Source organism: Peromyscus leucopus, chromosome 8b (assembly GCF_004664715.2).
Source record: "Peromyscus leucopus breed LL Stock chromosome 8b, UCI_PerLeu_2.1, whole genome shotgun sequence".
Classification (NCBI taxonomy): domain Eukaryota; kingdom Metazoa; phylum Chordata; class Mammalia; order Rodentia; family Cricetidae; genus Peromyscus; species Peromyscus leucopus.
In genome coordinates this window covers 9,183,866-9,200,546 of record NC_051086.1, presented here as the reverse complement: position 1 = coordinate 9,200,546, position 16,681 = coordinate 9,183,866, and the positions used below count along the sequence as shown (strand labels likewise).

Sequence of the window (16,681 nt, the reverse complement as noted above, 5' to 3'; positions counted from 1 at the left end):
TATAGCAATATGCTTCATGGTTAGGAGTCATATCAGCACCACATTGCTTTTTGCATTGTGCTTGGCCTCTCAGGGTCAGGCTTACGCTCACTCACACTATTTTTTTAAGTTCCCAAGGCCTCTTTCATTTGATCCATGTTGGCATGCCTATGTATCTTATTATTGAGCCTCTGGCCATCCTTTTGGTCAAACATACCAGTTTCTTTACAGCTGGTATAGTGTGTCATTCTGAGTTCCTGTCTGTCAAAGCTTACGTTTATATTAGTATTCGTATATGGTCATCATTTCTTGAAAGAAAGAAAAAACAAAACAATAAACAGACTTGTGGATAATTATAGAGGATAATATTGGTGTTCTTTTATGGCATGTCATTGACCTGTCCTCAGGGAAACATGCACAGACACAGACATCTATAACCTACTATCCAGATGATACAAATTTACATTATACAAGTAGAAAGATAAAATATATAGGGAAGAAAGAGAGTTAGAAAAGCCCTTCATGTTGCACAGCTCACTGGCCATGTGGTGGAGACTGCCCATGAACTCATATGGAATGTTCGGTGCTTCTAAGTTGTGAGACCCTCAAGTGAGTCCCATCAAGATATCATGCTGCATTTTCTTCCTGTGGTACCCTCCATGAAGGAATATCACAGGGAGTTACAATAGAGGCTAGTCCTCTGTGTGTCCTGAGGATGCCTTGCAATTGGAGGCTGTGCAGATCTTCACAAGGCCTCTTTCCCTGATTTGGATATGGTATCTTGTCCCTGTATGTCATGCATGGCCAGGCTCTGTAAGGATCTCTTTCTGGTCCTTGAATCGCAATTCTTCTGAAGATCACATTTGACTTCTCCATCAAAACCCCTCAGACACTGAATTGTGCATTCAAAACCCCTTTCCAGAAATCTCCCTGCCTACTACATACACTGGTGTGAGATCACTTCTTCACCTAAAGAATTTTCTGCAGTCACTCACCTGAAATGCATCCCTTCCCACTTTCTCCTGGTTCACATCCCTGCCTACTCTCACTCTGCTGCCCTTAGACATAGGGCTCACCTTTAACCATGACAGTGACCCTCATGTGAGGTCACAGAGGTCAGGTCTCACTGTTTGGGAAATCTCAAGGGCTGTCCAGGCGCATGGGTACATTTTGGGCTAGTACTTATGGGAAGTATCTGAAGGCATCTTTTATGACCATTTCATGGGAAGAAGCTCAGACCCATGCCTCCTCTTTCTCTAGGGAATTTTACCCCTGGGAAGAGCAAGTCCAGTGGGGATGAGGTGTGCACACTCAGCCCCGATGTGCAAAGTGTAATTCTTGGTTTATCATTTCTGATGCCCTGGTTTTCATCAGGTTTCTCTCATCATGAAACTTGGAGTGTGCCGTCTTCTGGGCCCTGGGTACCAAACTGATTGATAAATTGTCCTGCAACCTGTTCTCTCGCCACCATTAAACCCAGCTTGAAGTAGGATTGCCCAGAAAGCAGGGTGTCATGAAATTTCTGTACCTGGACGTGCAATGGTAGTCGATGACTTCTGAGAATGTCACTCACTGGAGAACAGCACAACATCAGAACTTCATCCTGTACCAGTCGGCAGCACAGGCTGGGGGTGACCGTCCCTGGGCCTCATCGTCCCATGAGTTGTGGGTGTCATTCCCTTATTTTGACAATTTCTTGGCACACATCCCACTGATACTGCAACTTTTTTTTACTGCTATAGCACAGGTCCTGTTAGAGGTCACCTTGAGGACCACATTGTGCCCCACACATTACATTCTCCCACTTTTCAGTATAACACACTGTTAATTAGGTCTTCATCCCAGGAATCCTGTATGTATTTTTCCCACCACATAGCCCAAACCTCACTGCACACCTGCAAGCAACTCTTTCTGAATTCCGGCCCAACCCAGTAGACACTGACTTCCCTCACATCAACACCACAGCCTTTACCTTGGCAATGAGCAATTATTATATGAGGTAACAGAGGCTTGACCACACCTCTGTCCAGCTTATTCCTCTGTGCCTGAGTGCAGCATGAGGAACAGCCATGGTTTCCCAAACTGTGCGGAGCACTCCATCCCAGCACTGTGGAAGGCGTTTCCTGTGGTGAGTTCATCTTATGAACAAAGCCTGAACATAAAGTTACCCTGTCTCATATGACAATGTGTATATTGGTAAGGAAGACACGTGACAGCATTCCGTGTCCCCTGTAAGCACTTTCCCATGTATGACATGGACCTGCAGACAGAGCACATACACGAGCACACATACAAAGTGCAAATGTCAGCAGTAATCACAGAACTGGAGGGCAGAGTGCTCTCATGGTGTGTCCTCTGATGGTGACGTTGATGTTTGTTTCCATATTGTGACAGCTGAGGACAAATGAAAACATTTCCACTGTAGGGACTGGAGTCCTCAGGGACGAGCAGATGGCAGCCCCCGGGTGCTTTTCCTACCTTCCCTGGAGAAGCCATGCATGCTGGTCTAATGTGGCCTTTCAAACAGGAATGGATCCTTCTACGTTACCTATGCTGGGTGCTGAGTCCTGGCCTAGAGACACCTGTGCAGCTTCATCTTAAGGCCTCTCTGCCCGGTGAGATGAGGGGTGTCTCTCCCTGTGGTCTTGAAGGACCAGTCCCACTGCTATAAGATGTCTGACCCCTGATCTTTCTAGTTCTTAGGATGAGCTGTCCTCAGGTAGGAACATTTCAATGACCTCACTATGTTTCATTCTCCCCATTTAAAGCCTCAATGAAGAAATGCCCCACACTGACTGAGTCACTCACACGATGAATTTCAGGCAGAATCCGTCCCAGAAAACATCCCAAACTTACCCAGACACTTGGGCCTGCTTCGAATCCCAGCCCTCCTGGTGGACTCTGTGTTGCCCTCAGGCAAAGAACACTGGTGTTTCTGCAGCAGATTTACCTGTGAGGTCACAGAGGCCTCACATCACTTCATTCTGAGAATCCCAAAGGGCATCCTGGCCTCAGTTACCTCCCAGCTTGGCCCATCCTTATTCTCTCCCAAACTATGTCAAGCATCCTTGGAAACACATAGATTGGGAAAGTAGCTGGAAGTGTTTCACAGAGACCCCTCCATGGGAATCACTTCCATGCATCTTGTGGCAGCCCTCCATCTTATCTGAGGTCACTGCATCCTTGAGAGGAGGCACACAGTTGACAGTGCTGCTTCCTCATCTCAAATGTCTGAACTCACCCTCTGTCTCAGCATCTCAGATTCTCCATAGGCATCATGGTTTATTGCTGGCACTCACCTGCGGGGTGCCATCTTCTGCGTCTGGCATCTGGCTCCAAATGTAACCATACCTTGTTTCCTATTTTATCTCTGCACCATTAATCTTTTAGCTTGTGGTGGGTGGTGGGTTATTAGCTGAGTATTAGGCTGCAAGGCCAATGGCCCTTAGTTTTAGAGGGAACAGTGTGAAAATATATAGATCAGTAGTGAATAAATACTCAGCATTCACGAGCCACAATAGAATGAATTGCACAGAGCCCAGAATGAGGTGTGAGAATCCTGGGAGCACATGCTTTCATTTGTCCTATCCTCAGTGGACCTTCCACCCGAATAACTGTATTTGTGAATAATCGTTCTGTCTAGATATGTCTCAACCACTGTCCACATGCACTTTCAGTTTGTGCAGTGTGGGGAGCTCGTTCTGTTACCTGCTCTTTCCTGGGACTCTGTCAAGTCCATGCTTCCCCTGTGCAGGGGCTACAGTCTCTCAACCACCAGATTTCCAGTGTTTCTCATGATGAGGTGGTGGGTGTAAAACATGACTGACACCCAACACTGGGGATTGCTGGGCACACATGGCCATGGGGCCACTGTGCATTCTCTGTAGTTTTCAGAATGTGGAAAGTTCAGTGGATAAGTGTGAAATCCTCTGCCTGAATTATCCTGGCTAATCCCATCCTTCCTCTGGAGACCAAGTGTCCAGCTTCTGGCATGAGGATGTTTTCGGGGAGTTGCACTGTGTTTTTGCATTCAGATAGGCTCCTATGTTACATGACTCATGAGCATGAGGACCCTGTGAGTGTCATTTGGAGATTGTGGGAAGTCAGAGTGTCTGATGGAAGGACCTCCCTCCCTTCCTCCCCCGCCCCCCGAACCTCTGGAGGAGCATTCCAGGACTGATCAAATACAGTGCATGTGTTGTCTGCTGCCATTCCATTGACCAGAAATTAGTCATGTGTCCTTGGGATCCACCACCAGAAAGGCTGAGATGGAGTCTTGATCTCAAGGGCTTTCTATGTCTCCAACTCCATATTGAAAGTTCTATTTGTTTTTCTTAAGACACATAGTAATTGGACATATTTATAGGGTACAATGTGATACTTCCATTCATGTATGTATTATATAATGATCAAACCAAGGTAATTAATGTCCATCACTTTATTAATATCTCAGAACTACTCATGATTTTAGTATCTTAAACATTTCCCTTTCTCTTTTTTTTTTTAAGATTTATTTATTTATTATGTACACAGAAGAGGGCGCCGGATCTCATTACAGATGGTTGTGAGCCACCATGTGGGTGCTGGGAATTGAACTCAGGACCTCTGGAAGAGCAGTCAGTGCTCTTAACCTCTGAACCATCTCTCCAGCCCACATTTCCCTTTCTTTGTTGTGAGAACTTTGAAAGTTCTTTCCTCTAACTATCTGAAATGCACAGTGTGTTACTGTTATATGACTATAGTCATCATGCTGTAGGAGCTCCCAGATGAATGCGGTCACACAGTGTTTGTCTTTTACATATGTATTTATTATTACTGCGTGTGAGCGTGTACCTGTGTGTGGTATGTGCTTACACACCACAGTGTATCTGGTGATCAGTCAGCAACACTGGAAAGCTGGCTCTCTCCTTCTTCCTCTGTATAGTTCCTGGAGCTCTAACTCAGGTTGCCAGGCTCACAGGGCAAGCATCTTTACCCGGTGGGCCGTTCTTTAACCCCTGGTTTGTTCTTTTTAACAAATCAGATTGCTTTTGAGGTATTTTGTTTCTGGGTCTTTATAATTTTTATAGATGTTACTATTTTATTAGGCATATACTTTGCCAACATTTCTTCATTCTGTTGATCCTTTTCATTGTTGTTTACTTGGCTGTTACAGAAGTTTTAGTTTGATATGATCCATTTTTTGCTTTTACTTTTTATTTTTGCTTTTATTGTTGTGCTTGTTGAGGTCTTCTCTCAAGGTCCTCACTAGCAGTCAGGTAGCACTTGCCCTGTTTTTTTTTTTCCTAGTATTTTCATATTACATCAGTGATTAGTCCATTTTTAGCTGGTTTTGTTTCATATGAGAAATGAGGTGTCTGGTACTTTGCATGTAGTGGCCAGTTTTCTTAGCACTGTTAATTGAAGGTCCCTTCCCTGTTCTGTTTTGACGTTGTGAACATACGAGCTGTGTGAATGAACTGGTTAATTCCCCAGCTTTCTATTCAGCTGCGTTGATCAATGTCTTCCTATTGCTCGTTTGGTTGGGGTCAGAAAAGATGTTTGATGGAACCTTGGTTTGGGGTCCCACCAAAACAAATGTTTGTATGTTTTTGATCAGACTTGTTTTTTTTTTTTTCTAAAGTGATTTTCCTATGCAATAGAGAAGAATGGATTCTACAGCTGTTGGGTAGAATGTTCTATAAGTTTCTCTTAGCTCCATTTGAAGTCTGGAATGTACTCTAAATCCAGAGTGTTGGCTGACTTCCTGTCTGGATGATTTTCCACAGCTGTAAGTGGGTGTGGCCATCCCCAGGTGTCACTTGTCTGCTGTCTCTCATACAGAGAGCTGTGTCAGTGTTTGTGTGTGTGTGTTTGTGTGTGTGTTGTGTGTGTGTATGCTGCTGTCTCTCATACAGAGAGCTGTATCAGTGTTTGTGTGTTGTGTGTGTGTGTGTGTGTGTGTGTGTATGCTGCTGTCTCTCATACAGAGAGCTGTATCAGTGTTTGTGTGTTGTGTGTGTGTGTGTATGCTGCTGTCTCTCATACAGAGGGCTGTGTCAGTGTTTGTGTGTTTGTGTGTGTGTTGTGTGTGTATATGTATGCTGCTGTCTCTCATACAGAGAGCTGTGTCAATGTTTGTTTGTGTGTTGTGTGTGTGTGTATGTATGCTACAGGCTTGGTTTTGGCCCCTTTACCATTCTAATGTCCTAATCTCCTAGTTTTGATGTGAAGTTTATTTGGCCTGACATAATATCCCACTTTGTTCTGGTCTCCATGTGGATTACATTTTTCATTCATTTTCAGTCTCTGCATATCCTTCCACATGAAATGAGTCTCACGACGGCAGCATCCTCTGTTCTTGTTTTTGTAATCCCTTCAGCCACTCTCTGTTTGTTTTGTTTTGTTTTGTTTTGAAAGATTTATTAACTATGTATGTAGTGTTCTGCCTGCATGTATGCCTGCATGCCAGAAGAGGGCACCAGATCTCATTACAGGTGGTTGTGAGCCACCATGTGGTTGCTGGGAATTGAACTCAGGACCTCTGGAAGAGCAGCCAGTGCTCTTAACCTTGAGCCATCTCTCCAGCCCCACTCTCTGTCTTTTAATTAGATAATGTAATCCATCTGCATCCAGAGTAATTACTGATCGTTAAGAACCAGCCGTATTGCTGGTTGTTTTCTGGCAGGCCTTTTCTTCCTTTCTTCTCTCTTACTGTCTTCCTTGCTGAGAGGTATTTCTCAGTATGTTTGTTTACATGCTGTAGACCTTAGCTTTTTCATCTATAATTACCACAAGCTTATAAACAACACCCTATATTTAAAACAAGTTACATTAAACTGAAGCATGAATACAAAGGAAAAAAAAACTTCTCTTAGCTCCTTTTCTCTCCTTGCTTTGAGTGTTGATGTCAAAATTCAAGCCTTTTTTATATTTCCTATCCTTTAACAGTTGATTATAATTGTTCCTTTGTTAGTGCTATTTTAAAATCTTCCTGCTGAGTGCATAGGAGTTGTGTGACTATCATGTCTCAATATTTCGATTTTCTCTGATCATTTCAGGTTTTAAAACTTCAGATTTTTCCTGCCCCAACAAAGATTTATTTATTTCTGTGTGTATGGGCGTTTTGTCTGCATGTATGTCTGTACACCATGTGCATGCCTGGTGCCTGCAGAGGTCAGAAGAGGACATCAGATCCCCAGGAACTGGTGTTAAGGACAGTTGTGAGCTGCCATGTGGGTGCTGGGAACTGAACCCAGGTCCTCTGGGAGAGCACCAGTGCTCTTGACCACTGAGCTGTTGTTACTGTTACTCCAGCCCAGCCCACCTTCAGATGGTTTCACGTTGCACATGAACATCTTCGCCCTCTCCTTTTGAGCATGCTTTAGCATCCCTGTAGACAGGTCTAGTCACAGTGATTGCTTCAGCTTTTATTAGGGAAGGGCATCCATGTCCCATCTCCACAGAATCGCTTTGCCTGGCAGCTTTTCCCTTCAGCCTCTGAAGTCTGCTGCTGGGGACATGGCTGTCCCCTCACCTCCCCTGTGCTGCTCTCGGAATGTTCTGTGACCTTTGAGAGTTTGACTCTGGTTGGGTCTGAGCAAACTTTGACCTTCCCATGGGAAGGACATTTCTTCCTGGGTTTCTGGGGCTTTCTGTTACTTCTTTGAGCAAACTCTGTGCCCTTCCTCATTCTCTGGTTCTCTCTTGGTGCCAGTGGCCTCGACTTCCCTTTGGATGGTGTCTCAGAAGACGCTGAAGTTTTCTCCCTTCCTTCTCACTCACGCTCTTTTTCTTTGATTTGAACAGCCTGTCTCAGACTCACTAACTCTTTCCTGACTGATCAGCTCTGCTGTGAATATCTTAGACTTCACTTCTCATTTTCTGCATCTGGCTTGTAGGTTTGAATTCTCTGGTTTTCCTCCAGTGGTTAAGCCCTTTGTCTCCAACTGTCCCACACATGGCTTGAGTTCTGTCGTGGGCACCTTGCTTAGACCTTGTTAAGGCCCTCCCTCCTTGCCTTTCTCAGTCCCTACATACATCTCTGGACTCATGAAATAGGTGTTTGTTATCATATTCTTTGCCATCTGTGTTTGCCTGTGACTTCTGTTTCATTGTTTTGGTGTTTTGGGATGGGTTTTGGTTGGTTATTTTTGGTTTATTTGTTTATTGAAATTCTCAGTAGATCAGCTTCTTACATTCTACTTGAGCATTTCGAGGTTACCCTGTGCACAGGTTAGCTGTCAGTTTTGTGATGACTCTATGTCTGGTACAGTGTCCACCTGGTGGCCATGGACAATGTATAAGGGGGCACCCAGGACATGTGGGCGAGCCAGTCCCACACTCGAGTCCAAAGACCATGTGGACTGTGCCTCCAGCAGGACGGGGCGTGTACATAGTCTGTCTGGAAGGTGTGGCAGGAATGAAGGACCACGGCAAGATCTGGATATTAATTCCTGTTTGCCCATTTCTTCTTGTTCTCTGCTGGCTTGGGGTAGAATAGCCCCTGGTCATCTCCCTCGTGGGCCAGTGTAGGAGTGAAACACCACAGGGGACCAGGGTGATGGGAAGTCAGATGTCCCCTGTGACCTTCCAGCACAGTCACCGTTCTGTGCAGGATGCCCGAGTGGCTTGGGGAAGGAGGACCACAGTAACAGAGGACCTTCCATAGTTCAGTCACTCTGTGTGTGTGTGTGTGTGTGTGTGTGTGTGTGTGTGTGTGTGTGTGTGTTCCAGAGTCTTTGCCATCTTGCTTTTGTATTTGGGTTTTCTGAGCTCTATGAGATGTTTTCTAGTGCGTGGTTATTCAAACTCAAGGGATAATTGATGGCAATACAGATTCTGTCACTTTCTTCCATCGTTCATCTTGGATTTATTTATTTATTCATTTATTTATATTTAATTTTGGAACAGACTCACTGGCTAGCCTGGAACTCATTGTATAAACCAGATTGGTCTTGAATTCACAGAAATCCTACCACTGATTCCTGCTAAGTGCTGGGGTTAAAGGTGTGCACTATCATGCCTGGCCCAGGAATTCTCTTTTTTAAGGAAAAACATTTTAATGCAGGAAATACAATAAATCTTAACTACTCAGAAAATAGCCTACCCATACAGTCTCTGCAGCTGATATACTACAAACAGTGGTTTTTATAGTGTTTAAGTTGAAAAATAGAAAGTCAATATTAAGAAATCTATGAATGCTGTGGTTCTGACCCCATCCCCTCCTCAAAAGGTTGTGTTAGCATGTTTGAGTTTAAGGATTCTTAACCAAGTTCGTTTTGCCTAACTTTGAGATCATCTCTGTGAACTACAGTGACTCTCACCACTAGGGGGAGGTTGTTGACAATAGGAAGATTTGTATAGTTTTTAAAAGACGTCTTTCTTTGTGCTTTTTCTCTTCGGGGATCCAGCAGGCTCCCCTGGTTAAGAATTACCCAGTATGAATTCCCGAGGTCTGCCAGCCCAGCACAGACACGGGTGGGGTCTGGGTGATTCGGAAGAGCAGTGCAAAAGAGAGGGGGCGGGGCATGCTGATCTGAAGGCAGAAGTGTGGAGCGGGGCCCGTCTTTGCGGTAGCGCCTCAGACCTCTGACGTTTGGGGGTTGAAAAATGAAAGGACAGGTTGGGGTGGCAGTGGGAGAAAGACATTAGATAATTGGGGGGGCTGTGTGGGACCCCACAGGGGATCGGTAGGCCCTGAGCATAGAGGCTCTGTAGCAGCCACTGTGAGCAGGGTGTGGTTGGGACTGGGGAGATAGCCGTCAACAAAGTGGCCAGATTCTGAGTACATTTTAGACATAGTAGTAGGCATGCATTACCAGTGTTCAGAGTCCCAGCTGTCTCTCATTCCCTCCCTGCAAGGCGGTACTGAGTGAAACAGTCTTAAGATCCTGAAGTGCAGAGAGGGGGCTGCACAAGGTCTCCTGGCTGCACTGTGGGATTCGAACCAGAACTCCTGGACTCTGCCACTGCTGCTTCACCTGCCAGAGATCGCAGTAGACCTTCCTGCCCTCCAGCACTGATCTGATCATTCCGAGAGCTGTATGGATACGGAATTTACAAGGAGAAAGTGATAGACGCTCTTCACGGTAGAGTTGATGGTGCTCAGTGAGGATAGAGCCTGGTGTCCTTTCCTGGACACAGACAGACAGCGAAGGGTGTCCATCAGAAGATGGGGGAGAGACAGCACACGAAAGTAGAAGTGAGGCTGATGAGGAGACTGAGGGGCAGCAGGAGGGAGGGAACGGAGACACACTGCATGTGTGGGACACCCACATGCAATAAATATCTGCTTATATGAAAATGTGAAAGTATTGGGAAAAGGTACAGTAGTTAAATATATATATATATATTTTATCAAAGAGAAAAATGTATATTAAGAGTACCAAAAAAGGAACAAATTTATATATAACTCCCTTGGTTTCCTCAGGTTGTGTCTTTGTTTTGATTCACTAAGCATATATTTTAATAATTTTTTTCTTCTCAGAGAAAATTGAAGTACCTGTACTCAAAAAGAGATGTGAGGTGCTGCCATTGGATATAACTACCCCAGAAGAAACACATGCTGCCAGTGCCCCTAGGGAAGAAGTTTCTAGACTGCCACTTCAGAGAGAAGAGAAAGAGTCCTGCCTTAATAGTTTCAATGATAACACTGTGCAGTGGGGCCAGCCAGCCTCTTCAGCCATTCAGCCAGCCAGCCTCTCTCCCCACAAGAGCCCGCCTCTGGACATGCAGTCAAAGAAGGAGAAGAAATGTGTGAAGCTTGTGGATGGTCCAGCCAATGCTGAGGCCTTACGTGAACAAAATGGGAACACCCCCAGCTCTCCCAGGTCAGTGTGTCCTGCCTGGCTGTCAGCAGCCTTCTCCATCTTTCCTCTTGCTACTGCCTGAGCTGTGCCATGCTGCTCTGTGTTCCTGACTGTGCCATGCTGCTCTGTGTTCCTGACTGTCCCATGCTGCTCTGTGTTCCTGACTGTTCCACGCTGCTCTGTGTTCCTGACTGGTCCATGCTGCTGTGTTCCTGACTGTTCCACGCTGCTCTGTGTTCCTGACTGGTCCATGCTGCTCTGTGTTCCTGACTGTCCCATGCTGCTCTGTGTTACTGACTGTTCCACGCTGCTCTGTGTTCCTGACTGGTCCATGCTGCTCTGTGTTACTGACTGTTCCACGCTGCTCTGTGTTCCTGACTGTGCCACGCTGCTCTGTGTTCCTGACTGTGCCACGCTGCTCTGTATTCCTGACTGTGCCACGCTGCTCTGTGTTCCTGACTGGTCCATGCTGCTCTGTATTCCTGACTGGTCCATGCTTCTCTGTGTTCCTGACTGTTCCATGCTGCTCTGTGTTCCTGACTGGTCCATGCTGCTCTGTGTTCCTGACTGGTCCACGCTGCTCTGTGTTCCTGACTGGTCCATGCTGCTCTGTGTTCCTGACTGGTCCATGCTGCTCTGTGTTCCTGACTGGTCCACGCTGCTCTGTGTTCCTGACTGTGCCACGCTGCTCTGTGTTCCTGACTGTGCCACGCTGCTCTGTGTTCCTGACTGGTCCATGCTGCTCTGTATTCCTGACTGGTCCATGCTTCTCTGTGTTCCTGACTGTTCCATGCTGCTCTGTGTTCCTGACTGGTCCATGCTGCTCTGTGTTCCTGACTGGTCCACGCTGCTCTGTGTTCCTGACTGGTCCATGCTGCTCTGTGTTCCTGACTGGTCCATGCTGCTCTGTGTTCCTGACTGGTCCACGCTGCTGTGTGTTCCTGACTGGTCCACGCTGCTCTGTGTTCCTGGGTGTGTGCACTGTAACGCAGTTTGGTCTGTCTTCCCTCAATTCTTTTCAGCACCTCAGGAAGACTAAGGTGGCTGCAGGAAGAAAGGACAGTGAATAGCAAGTGACGCTAGGTGGTTACACTTCCCTTGTCCATGAAACCAAAACCGTACAGCCCAGCATAGGTGGGCGCTTTGCTGACTGGAATAAATGTACTGTTGTTTTTCTCTCGGTTCAAGAGTAGCCATGAAAGAAAACCTTACTTTCTCAAAGGACTTTTCAGTAGTCTAAGACATTTAGACTTAAATTTTGGGGTAAGAGCAGGTAAAAGTTTTTATGGTTTTTGATATTTATACTAAGCCTTCAGAAGTAGGCTTTGATGCCTGCCTGACATTTTTAAATATCAAAGCTAATTTAGTTTCATTTTTATTCCAAAACTTCAAAGATTCCAGTTTCTGTGTAATTGAGTTTGTAACTAAAAGAGGACGTGTCAGGTGGTAAATGAAGGGCAACGTCTAAGGGCTTCGTCCTTCAAGAAAGCAAAGCTGACACAGGCGAGAAGGCGGAAGAGGGAATGGCACAGGGAACTGACGGAAGGTTCCGGATCTCTACGGCAGCATCAGAAGGACAGTGGGACTGACCTAGACGTCCAGCAGCACAGCCAGGGCTAGGGATGCGTGGTCTAGAGACACAGTGGATCTTTGTCAGCCACGGGGGACCACAGCCAGGGCTGAGGGATGCGTGGTCTAGACAGACACAGTGGATCTTTGTCAGCCACGGGGGACACAGCCAGGGCTGAGGGATGCGTGGTCTAGAGACACAGTGGATCTTTGTCAGCCACGAGGGACCACAGCCAGGGCTGAGGGATGCGTGGTCTAGAGACACAGTGGATCTTTGTCAGCCACGAGGATCACAGCCAGGGCTGAGGAATGCGTGGTCTAGAGACACAGTGGATCTTTGTCAGCCACGAGGGACCACAGCCAGGGCTGAGGGATGCGTGGTCTAGAGACACAGTGGATCTTTGTCAGCCACGAGGGACCACAGCCAGGGCTGAGGGATGCGTGGTCTAGAGACACAGTGGATCTTTGTCAGCCACGAGGGACCACAGCCAGGGCTGAGGGATGCGTGGTCTAGACACACAGTGGATCTTTGTCAGCCACAGGGGAACAGAGTCAGGGCTGAGGGATGCGTGGTCTAGACACACAGTGGATCTTTGTCAGCCACGGGGGACCACAGCCAGGGCTGAGGGATGCGTGGTCTAGAGACACAGTGGATCTTGGTCAGCCATGAGGGAACAGAGCTGGGTAATTTGGAGGAAGATGAATGCAAATGGAGACATCATACTAAACGAATTAAGCCAACCTCAGACAAATAGTGCATGCTTCTCTCATTTGTGGCTCAGGTTTTATCTGTACATAAAACATGCTTTAGGAACTAATGGGAGGAAGGGACAGGCGCAGGAAGGATAGGCTTGAACACACATACCTCACACTTGTACACAAAGTTTAAAAAGTGATTAAAGAAAAGGAAGGAGCCAAATAGTTTTAAGGAGATGGGTGGTGTCTGCATGCAGTGCGGTGACAAATTTATTTAAAATAGTGCCCTCACACACTTGACAAGTTTATTTAAAATAGTGCCCTCACACACTTGACAAGTTTATTTAAAATAGTTCCCTCACACACTTGACAAGTGAGCTTGTTGAGTGTTTGCACCAGGGGACGAGCTCTCTGGGGACTGCTAGAGCTACGTGAGTCAGAGAGTAGGTGCAGCATCAGACGTTGAGCTGAGATAGCAAGACCCAGCGCACCCCGTAGCCAAGGGCTGCCTAGTGTGTGTCCTGGGGTTAAGTTCTCAGTGCTGCCAAGTGCAGTATTCACCAGGGAAAACATCAGCTGCTGCTGTTGTGTTATTTGTTGATTTTTTTAATAATGTTTCCATCTATGTGACACATGGAATGGAACTCCGTGTTCTAGCCCACACGCCTAGACCTCAGGCAGGTCTGGACGGGGTTCAGCAGGGGCTTCCTGCTGTGTGAGTCCGTGTTTGACAGGGCGTCTAGGTGGTTTCTAGGTGGCCACTGCACCTTGCTGTCTGTTGTCTGCCTTTCTTTTCCTGCCCTTGGTTGCTTGAGAAACATCACATGACCACATGTCCCTGATGGACTCACATTGCATGTTGGAAAGTTTTTGTCTGCTTAAAAAATACACACACAAGAAAATACCACAGAAATTTGTTTTTAAGTGTGTAAGTCCATCTACTAACTTAAAACATTTCCAGCCTTACATATTTTCTGCATGTTTAACTTAGACTCACAGTTTGAGGTTAGCTTTGTCACAGTAAGGATGGGCTTTGTTGAGAACTGAAATACTGCACTTTCAGTCTTCACTTAATGAATGTTCGTCCAGTAAGAATTTGTTTGTTTGTTTTTCGAGGCAGGGTTTCTCTGTGTATTCCTGGCTGTCCTGGAACTCACAATGTAGAGCAGGCTGGCCTCTGCCTCCCGAGTGCTGGGATTAAAAGTGTGCGCCACCACACCTAGCAAGAATATTTAAACAGCTCCTGCTCCTGATGGAAAGTTGGTTTGAAGGTTTTTTGCTTGCTTTCTGTTTCCTTGTCTGAGACAGACATTTACTTGGGTAGCCTGGGTTCCATGTTATTTTATCTTGTGCTTGTTAACCTTTTGGATGTGGTGTCCACCTTAAAATACTGCTTTAGCATTTTGAATTTTGTGTTCTGGGTTCTGATGATGTGTATCTCCTTTTACCTAATACTTTAACTCAGGCATTGCTTGACCTTTTATCAGATTTAGAGATATTTGTTAAACACTTTAAAAAATGAAGCCTACACTCATGAAAATTCTTTAGAGTCGGTCATTTAGTGTTCGAGGCCCACTCTGCTAGGCATTTACTTCTTTTTCTTGACCATCCTTGAATTCAGAATATACGCTTTCATGCTTGTAGGTTAACTGCAGAGTCAAAGCTTTCAACAGAAGTGAAAAAAAGGAAAGAAACTACAAGCAAATTGGAAAAGGGGGCTTGTGAGAAATCAGACACCATCATGTTCGTGTCCTCCAAGTCAGCCCCGGAGATTCAGTGCCCACAGCAGTAGTGAGGGGCTCATGCCGTGCCCGCAGCAGTGGTGAGGGGCTTGCACTATGGGCTCACTGAAGATCTTCCCTGTGCACAGGACGCCCTCGTAGAGCATTGGTACAAGCCAGTGCTGAGACCTCGTGTGCTCACACTGCTTGACCAAAACTTCAGCTATGGCTGTGATGCTGACCAGAGGTTCTCTACGTGATGATCCTTCACAGAACTGAATCTCAGTGAGCAAACCACTCTCAGAGGAAATGTTAGAGGTTAAACCTATTTGCTGCACTGGATCTGGATTTTGAAAGTTACGTGATAAATAATGTACCTTAAGAACCGAAAATTGGACAACAGAACATTGAAGTTGTTAATTGTATTTTCCTATGTATAATTTTATGAATAAATAAAATTGTATTTTCCCTGGCTTGTAAAAATAGTGAATATTGCTTGAAAATATATATTACAAAATGCGTTAAAGGTTTAAAGCGCCTGTATTAACTCATATATAATTTAGATTTTCATGACTCGAACATACTAAATAATTAATAATAATAATAAATTTTGAAATTTAAAATAGGATTGCAGTAATTTTTCCCATTTGTATTTTCTTAAGTCTACATAAACAATAGGATGTTAATGAAAGAGAATGAGAAGACAAATGAGATAAAGAGGTCCTTATTTGCTGGTAACATAATTGTATATATTATGGCTTATCTCTTATGTAACTTTACTTGTATATAACTACATGTACACATACATAGCAAAAGATACTAAACTTACCAAGTAGGTTTTTTTTTTTAATTTAAGTGATTATAGATTTGTTGATAACTCAGTTCCATGTATTATTTTCTATAGATAGGTGAATTGGGCCTCTTCAGAAAACTAGCAGGGTGTATATAGATGGAGAAGAGAATAGTTTGTCTCAGGAATTAGCTCACAGACTCTAAGTCTAAACACAGAGTGGGGATTGGCAAGCTTGAGAAGAGATAATAACATGACGGTTAGTCAAGGGTCCCACTTTGGATCTTTGTGTTGGCATCCCATTTTACTTATTTTTTTTCTTTTTTCTTTTCTTTCTTTCTTTTTTTTTTTGGGGGGGGGTTTCCTGTGTAGCTTTGGTGCTTGTCCTGGATCTCACTCTGTAGACCAGGCTGGCCTCGAACTCATAGAGATCTGCCTGCCTCTGCCTCCCGAGTGCTGGGATTAATGGCTTGAGCCACCACTGCCCAGCTTTTATTTAGTATTTTAATTAGGCCTCTCTGGACCTTTTTGTCAGCCTTAAAGGTATTTATCGTACATTAAAAATTTTGAAGCCTTGTCACAAATCACATCATGCTTTCTACGTGTCCTCTAAGTCAATCCCAGAGCTCACAAAGATTGCTACTGGATTGGGAGGTCCCCCTGCAGCAGGCAACCTGCTTGACTTTTCATCCCAAAGCACAGGAATGACCATGTACTTGGGCATATTGAGGAGGCATAAAATAAAGACAGTGGGAATCTATCCCATATAAGTCTATTAAAATAAGTTAGGCAAGAGCAAATTGCTTCTAGCATCCAAACAGATCAGTTAATAAACTTGCTTGTTTTAATTTGCAAAAAGCATACTTTACGAAATTAGGATGTTCGTGTTGAATATCTCATGAAATGAAGTACCTGAAGGCACTAGGGGATAGATAACAATTTCAACCTGAGGAGAGTATCAAATCAGAGTCCGTGTTCAGTGCATGTTAGAGAGATGTCCACCAGTTTCTCCCAACACTGTCTTGGCTGGGTTTTATTGCTACAATAGACACCACAACCAGAATCGACTTGGGGAGGAAAGGGCATATTTCAGCTGTCCAGTTCCACACTGCAGTCCACCGTTGACTGTTGCTGTA

The 16,681-nt window shown here is 45.1% G+C and overlaps 1 long non-coding RNA gene across 1 annotated transcript; it reads left to right on the top strand.

Moving 5' to 3' along the window:
• The first annotated feature begins 9,301 nt into the window (after window positions 1–9,301).
• LOC119087012 lies at window positions 9,302–14,711 on the top strand. The gene is made up of 2 exons (XR_005090430.1): window positions 9,302–10,790; window positions 14,679–14,711. It is a non-coding gene; the product is annotated as an uncharacterized LOC119087012 (long non-coding RNA).
• Window positions 14,712–16,681: the final 1,970 nt, after the last annotated feature.